Here is a 7949-nt window from a genome sequence, read left to right as displayed (position 1 = left end):
ACTTGAGCCACGTCCCCAGCCCATGTTATTGTTTTTTGATATCTTCTCTGATTTGAAAATCTCTGCTTCTTTTTTGGTTTAGTAGGAACAATTACATTTATTATAACTAGTGATATTAGTAAATTTAAGTCAATTTTTATATTTGTACTTCATATCCTAATAAACATTTTTAAAAATTGACAAATGTAAAGAAATTCAGAAAAAGTTACATTTTAAAATTAAGTAACTATCAAATATTTTTGTCTGCATATCTTTTACCCTTTAATTCTTTATATGACACTGACTGTTTCGGTATTTCTGTAGAAATAATATACAAGCAGTTCTATCTTCTAATGTGGCCAATAAATATTTTTTTAGAAGGGGGGGGAGAGAGAGAGAGAGAGAGAGAGAGAGAGAGAGGGAATTTTTTTAAATATTTATTTCTTAGTTTTCGGCAGACACAACATCTTTGTATGTGGTGCTGAGGATCGAACCCAGGCCGCATGCGTGCCAGGAGAGCGCGCTACCACTTGAGCCACATCCCCAGCCTGTTTTCATTATTGATAATGTTTTAAACTGCTTCTTTAAGTTTCACAGTTCATTTTAGGGATGTTAATATACATTGTAAATAGTTTTGTCAAATTTAGGGAAACCTCAGTTGTATTTTTTCATACATGATATCTAAGATTTGGAAGAATTTTCCAAAGACCAGAGTTTGATTCCAGAGATTTCATATCTTCATTTTTGCTACTTGTACATTCACAGTACCAAGTGCAAGGTTAATACCAGTACATGTCCTATGGCTTTGGGTTCTCTTGTCACAATTTTGAGAGAATTGCCATGGTGAGTGATAGAAACATTCTGGAATCCATTGCTAAATGGAGCAGTCAGAAATAACTTAACAATAAATGAAAGTGACTGAAAACTATATAAACAGGTCCCACTACACCCAAACTAAATGAATCCCAAACTCAGAGTACCCCTAGAAAAATTCAAAACCCTTATCATTCTACCAAATTATATTTGTAAAAATATGACAGAGAAACTTTGGATTTGGCAGAGGGAAGTGAGAGGAGGGGAGAGGGTCTGGGGGTCGGAAAGATGGTGGAATGAGATGTATATTATTACCCTGTGTCCCTGTATGAATGCATGAATGGTGTGACTAAGCATCATGTACAGCCATAAAAATGAAAAATTGTGTAAACACAAATATGATGGAGAGAATTTGCAGTGTTTTCAATAATTTTAATTAAAGTGCAGGTATAGCTCATTTTATTGTGCTTCACTTTATTCCACTTTGCAGACACTGCATTTTTTTTTACACATTGAAGGTTTGTGGCAACCTCACATAGAGGAAGTCTCTGTGAGCCATTTTTCTGAAAGTGTGCAATCACAGTATCTCTGTGTCAAATTTTACTAATTATTGCAATATTTAATTTTTTTATTATTATTAAACCTGTGATCAGTGAGTTATCTTTGATGCTACTATTATAATTGATTTGGAGCACCACAAACCTCGCCTATATAAGATGGTGAACTTAATAAATGTTGTATGTGTTCTGTCTGCTTCACTAATAGGCTATTATTTCCCCAATATCTTCCCCATCCCTCAGCCCCCTCTATTCCCTGAGACACAATAAAATTGAAATTAGGCCAATTAATTGAAAGGAAAGTGACCACAACACTCGGAGCAACCAAAAGATCTTTATTGCAGCAGTGCAACAAAGAGAAAGGAAAGAAGGAAAGAGAGAGAGAGAAAAGAGAAGAGATGAACAGGGAGAGAGCAAGAGCAAGAGAGAGACAGAGAGCGCACGTAAGAAAGATAAAGAGCAAGAGAGAGAGAGCAAGAGAGAAAGAGGAAGAGAGAGGGGGGCCTGGCAGGAGGGAGTTTTTATAGCCCAAATCTAATGGGGCCTCTGGGTCTGCAAGCTGCCTTGTTGGCCCAAGGTGGGGGTTAAGTGTTCAGCCTTAAGCAGGGTTGAATGTTCAGACTTGAGGCAAACAGGTGATAAAGGACCAGATAGAGGAGGGTTTGAGTGCGTGGGCTATCTTGCAGCCAACATCTGTTCAGCCTGCCCTGCAGACAACACAGTTCAGCCTGCTCTGCACCCAACATTCCTCCCATTTTTGTTTTTCTAAGTGACATGGGGGATGGCATAAAGTCCTCTGGCTTCTTCCCGCTTAATGGTGGGCGGCGTTAGACCTAGAAGGGGAAGTGGAGGAATGTTCGGGGGACAGGTCTGAGAACACCAGGGCAGCCAGAAATAACACTCAGTGGCTACAGACAACTACTGTGGTAGAGGTAAAGTCCATAAAAGTTCCTTGAAGCCACAAGTCCTCGATGGCATCAAACCAGTCCTAGATGGAGGAGATTCTTGGTATCAGCCACTGGTCCTGTAGCAGGGACTCTAGGAAGTATTGGAGGTGGCTTGGTTGAATCCAGTAATGTTAAGGGTGACAGACCGATTGCAGCCAGTGGAAGGGCAATCGCCTTGACCCATAAACTGAGAGTGGGTGGTGTCATCCTGGTGTCATGTTGCTTGGATGTAGAAGCGGTATCTGTGGTTTGAGATAAAAACTTGAGAGAGAATAATGATTAGTAAAAGAAGAAGAGGGTTGGCGAGAAATTTTGAGTTTGGTGGGCATGGTGGAAGTCCACATTTGGAACAAGTGCCTTTTTAAGGTGTGAGACATGGTGGTACCAGGGGGAGTTTAGATTTGATGCTTCCTTGTGGGGATACTGTAGAGCAGACAGAATAAGCAGAGTGGACGTGCTGGAGAGTAGTTCTCATTCCTAGGAAGTGAAAGAGGGGTTGTGAAAATTGGAAAAAGGGTTAGAGAGGGTTTTAGATGGGCACAGAGTCTCTGGAGCCAGAGGAGTTGGTCATGAGTCGTAGGTGTCCATCTTGGGCATCAGGGCTGGTAGTCTTAAAGAAGAAGTTGATTGACCAGCTTGTTGGTGTATCTGATCTTGCATGAACTTCTGTAGGCAATTTAATAGACATGGTTCTATTAGGAGAAACATAGAGAGGACTAATAGGGGTCCTGTGAGGGGGAGGAGCCAAGGCCATACTTAACTGAACATTCCCCATGGAGCCTGTTGGCTTAGTTGCTGTCTCCTCTTTTCTAGCTGTTCTTGTCCTTCATTACTCCCAGGAATGACTGGTTTTGGCTTAACTGGTTTTGGTAGGTGTTTAAGACCAAGTTGGTCAAAATTGACTTTGTTTCTATCTATTGTTAAGAGTCAGCCGAGTTCCCATAGGGGTCGCTCGTGGGGGAACCTGAGAGCAGCTTCATAGTTCTGCTAGTGCCATTTGCACTAGGATAGGTCCAGGTCTTGCTTGACCATGTGGCTTCCCTTGGAAGCATCAGGGATGTCTCCTGTCTCCAATGACCCTCCTATTCACAGCAAATGCACTGATTGGCTTTTCATTCTCCAGTGGTCTCATTAATCTCCCTGATCAGGAGGTTATGTGGCCCAGAGTTGCAAAGCTCTTTAGAGAAGTTCCCTGTTCCCTGGATTCAGACTGACTCAGAGGGCCAGAGCCAAATATTGTTTTTTTTGACCATTTCAGTTTAACTTTAAGTCTTGATCATAAACATCCAGCAAAGTCAGTTTCACCCTAAATTAAGAGTATTGGGCTTTAGCTGAAGTTTGGCCTACTTTGGAGTCTTTCTGACATGTAGTAAGATGGGAAGCACAGCCTTATCTCAGGTAAGCCAGGGCTCTTTATAAATCTTAGGTAAAGTGTTCTAGTATTGAAGCTGATCTTTTTAATATTATTTATAAAGTTTATATATGTTGTTGCTTGATGTCACATGAATACTAGGTAATACAGTATATTACATTTAAATTGTACCCAGTGTATAGAACTTTATATTAAATTTATTGATAACAGGTCCAGTTATAAAACATTAAATGATATAAATAAATCTCTGAAATGTTATTTTTATAAGCCTAAAATAACCATGCAACCTTTTGGAGAACACCAGCTTGATACAGTTTTTTAAAGCTTTTATCTTAATGACATATACCTGGAAAATATGAATACATTTAATATACAAAGAAGAGTAATAGTACCACAATTACTACTGATGTTTTTATGTTAATCAAGTTTAGCTTTTAAGAAATAACATATTACAATATTGCAAAATAACAGTTGTTGTTTAACCATAGTTGTATATACAGACCTTCTTTAGCACTTACTTAAACCCTCTTTTTTACTTAATAGACTCTCTTATCCAGAAACACATTTTCCTTCTATTAAATCCATACCTAGAACCTTCTAATTCCTCTTTCCTATTTGTTAACTCTTTCTTTTACATCTTTAAATAATCCTTGTAAATTTCTGAATTTAGGCAAATTATTTCATTTTAATAAGAGATATTTTGTTATTTGTAGTACACATTTAATCACATCTGTTGACCATTTCATGAAAACATGAACAATGTTTAAGTATATAGAATTATACTGTTGTAGGAACAGACAAGGCAAGGCACCTAAGATAGCACTGAAGATAGGGAAATAGTTTTATTTGGTTGCAGCCGGATTTAGAGGGCACATCTTCTGCTGTAATCAATTAATCCCCTGAACCCCAAGTTTAGGTTGTTTCAGAATTTTGTACCCAACATGTAAGGGAAGGGGCTCAGAAGTTCGCAGTCTGCAGAAGTTCACAAAAAGCAGTTTTGTTTTCCCTCTGTTCTGGGAAAGTTAACCCTTCAAGGACACTTGGGAGGGGGAGAGCTTTTTCTTCCCTTTCTCTCCTCTTCCCCCCACCCTCCCCACCCCTGCCAGCTGTTACCATGGAGTCCAGTTGGTAACTTCCTTATCTTAGACATGTAGCCTTCTCTGTGAAGCCCCAGCTCAAAGCCAGAGGCCTTGTTCACATATTTTGTGAAAAACTAGTAAGGGGGTGTCTAGCTTTTGGAGTGCTGATTTTTCCAGCCAGTGACCAAGTAAAACAGGGCAACAGGAAAATAGGAAGTTTATCTACATTAAACTTTTACAAGGATTCTTTTGCTGAAAGTCCTAAAGTCAGCCATGGTGAAGATTTCTGGAGAAGGTCAGTTAAGCCTTTTCTGTGGGCCTGGTAGGGAGGGGAAGATGGGGAAGGCGGGGCTGAGAGCAGCTGTGGATCTGAGAATGAGGAAGGAGTGATGTAAAAAAAATAGGATTTTCCCTAGCAAGGAAAACTTGAGCAGCAGAACAGGTAGAGCAGAGGGGAGGATGGGAGTGAATATCCCAAAAAGCCTGTAAGGGACAATTCTTAGTAACCTGTTTTCAGATGACAAAGCAACTTTAAAGGCCATTTTCATCAGATCTCTGATAGGGGTCCAAGGGCTCTCCTCAGCTTGTTTGAGCTTTGGGTTTGCTGGTAAGAGGACCTGGTGGGACCTGGTGTGGGCACTGACAGAAGAAGAGAGGAGTGAGTGGGTGAAGGGATTCCTTCAGTGCCTACTACCTCAGAAAAGAGGCAATGGTTTGAGGAAAGGCGGTTGTTTAGTTTTTGATCTAGTGAGTGGAGAGGAGAAGTCAGGTTGTTCAGGTGGGGGAGACAGTGGAGGGGCTGGGGCAGAAGGTTGAGGATGAGGACCTATTTGAGCCGGGCGATAGGGTGGAAATTCATCAGTAGGGTCAAAAGTAGTGGATGAGTCCGGAGGAGGAGGAGATTGGGGATCAGTGGTTGTGGGTGTTGGTTTGCAAGCTAGAAGAATTTGCAGAGGTCTGCAAGAGGTGCAGAGAGCACAAGCAAGAAGAAAGCTTTGATATAGCAGCTTTTTACCCATTTTTTCGAATGCTCACAGTAATTGTAGAGATCCCTTAGAATGGAGGGATCCAGGGACCCAAAAGGGGGGCCATCTGCTTTGGTTGTCTAAGGGATAAGTGGGCCAGGCCTGGGTGCTATATTTGATCAATTTTGGGGGTTTGATGTCTGGTGTCAAGGAGAGGGTTTTGAGGTTATCCAAGAGGCATTGTAGGGGAGAGTCGACCGGCAGAGAGGACACATTACCCATGTCGCAAAATAGTATAAGGAGGAGAGAAGGGGATGCAAACTTGGTATAGAGGAGAAGGAAGGGGACGCAACCGTAGTATAAGAGAGAAGGAGGAAACTGATTTATTGGCAAAAGGGGCGTCCCTGCTAGAGCCAAAAATCAGGAGTGCCTTAGTGGCAGGTTCGAGCTGCAGAGATTGGTCGTCACCGAATCCTGACAGTCGAAGCTCTCGTCCTGGACGGAGCTGGAGCCGTGGGAGACCTTGGCCAAGGCTTTTCTTTTCGGGATCCCTCCTGGAGAGGCTGGAGACTTGCAGGGCCAGAAAGAGGGAAAAGAGAGAGAGAGGGGAAGAGGGAGGAAGGGGAGGGTAAGGTTCTCTCTAGCAGCCGAGTCTTGAAGGTGTGAGGACTAGGATTTTAGGAGATCCACCAAGATGGTGAAGGTCTGGGTGGGGTGTGATGTTCAGTTCTCTGTTATTTGTCCCTGGAGGTTACACAGTCCTTTGAGGGAGACCTACAAAGCCTATGCTGGTAACTAACAGCTGGGAAGGGAAGGGAATAATTTTGAACCCAGGAGTCTATTCTGCCCTAGGAAGGAGTCCCTGAGGGCCACCGTAGCCTTAAAGGCTGTGGTGGGGTGTTTTCCTCCCCGCAGGTGGGCAAAGAGGTTTGCCGGACAATCAACGGCCAAATCCTCCTGACACCACCATTGGGTTTAGGACTCCAGGAAGGGGAAACTCACCAATCGAAGGTCGGTGGTGGATGGAGTTCTGGCAGTCGAGAAAATGGGTTCAGGCCTGGGTTCAGGCCATCCGGTGAGTGGCACTTCCGAAGGAAGAGGGACCCAAAAGTGGGTTTTAACCCTCTCCCGGGTTTCGGCACCAATGAAAGGAAAGTGACCACAACACTTGGAGCAACCAAAAGATCTTTATTGCAGCAGTGCAACAAAGAGAAAGGAAAGAAGGAAAGAGAGAGAGAGAAAAGAGAAGAGATGAACAGGGAGAGAGCAAGAGCAAGAGAGAGACAGAGAGCGCACGTAAGAAAGATAAAGAGCAAGAGAGAGAGAGAGCAAGAGAGAGAGAGAGAGAGAGAGAGAGGGGGGGCCTGGCAGGAGGGAGTTTTTATAGCCCAAATCTAATGGGGCCTCTGGGTCTGCAAGCTGCCTTGTTGGCCCAAGGGGGGGTTAAGTGTTCAGCCTTGAGCAGGGTTGAATGTTCAGACTTGAGGCAAACAGGTGATAAAGGACCAGATAGAGGGGGGTTTGAGTGCGTGGGCTATCTTGCAGCCAACATCTGTTCAGCCTGCCCTGCAGACAACACAGTTCAGCCTGCTCTGCACCCAACATTAATAACCCTACAATGGCTTATCTTTCACTTTGCATCCCAAACTAGAAATGATTAAGCTTAATAAGGAAGGGATGTCAAAGGCCAAGATGGACCAAAAAAGCTAGGCCTCTTTCTTGCACTAATTAGCCAGTTGTAAATATAAAAGAAAAGTTCTTAACACAAAATTGAAAGTGGTATTCCAGTTAACTCGTGAATGATAAAAAGGGTGAGACACCCTTATTGCTGATATGGACAAAGTTTTAGTGGTCTGAATAGAAGATCAAACTAGTTACAACATTCCCTTAAGCCAAAGCCTAATCCAGAGCAAGGCCCTAAATTTCTTTAATTTTATAAAGACCAAGAGAGGTGAGGAAGCTGTAATATCTTGAATATTGCAGAAGTTGGATCATGAGGGTTAAGGACAGAAGCTGTCTCAACAACATAAAAGTATAAGGTGAAGCATCAAGTGCTGATGTAGTGGCTGTAGCAAGTTACTGAAAAGATCAAGCTAAGAAAATCAATGAAGGTGGCTACAATAAATAACACATTTTCAATGTAGATGAAACAGCCTTATATTGCAAGAAGATGCCATCTAATACTTTCATAACTAGAGAGAAGTTGATTCCTATCTTCAAAGCTAATATAAGTGGTG

At 42.4% G+C, this 7949-nt stretch overlaps 1 long non-coding RNA gene across 1 annotated transcript; it reads right to left on the bottom strand.

Moving 5' to 3' along the window:
* Nucleotides 1–1664: 1664 nt before the first annotated feature.
* On the bottom strand, nt 1665–7041 carry LOC131424536 (uncharacterized). Its single transcript, XR_009227784.1, has 2 exons — nt 6715–7041; nt 1665–2557 (listed from the first exon to the last, which is right to left on the bottom strand). It is a non-coding gene; the product is annotated as an uncharacterized LOC131424536 (long non-coding RNA).
* Between the last annotated feature and the right edge of the window lie 908 nt (nt 7042–7949).

This window comes from Marmota monax, unplaced genomic scaffold, assembly GCF_021218885.2.
Source record: "Marmota monax isolate L192 unplaced genomic scaffold, Marmota_monax_Labrador192_F-V1.1 WCK01_AAM20220418_F8-fsc00011, whole genome shotgun sequence".
NCBI classification, from domain to species: Eukaryota; Metazoa; Chordata; class Mammalia; order Rodentia; family Sciuridae; genus Marmota; species Marmota monax.
This window is presented reverse-complemented; position numbering and strand designations above follow the sequence as displayed.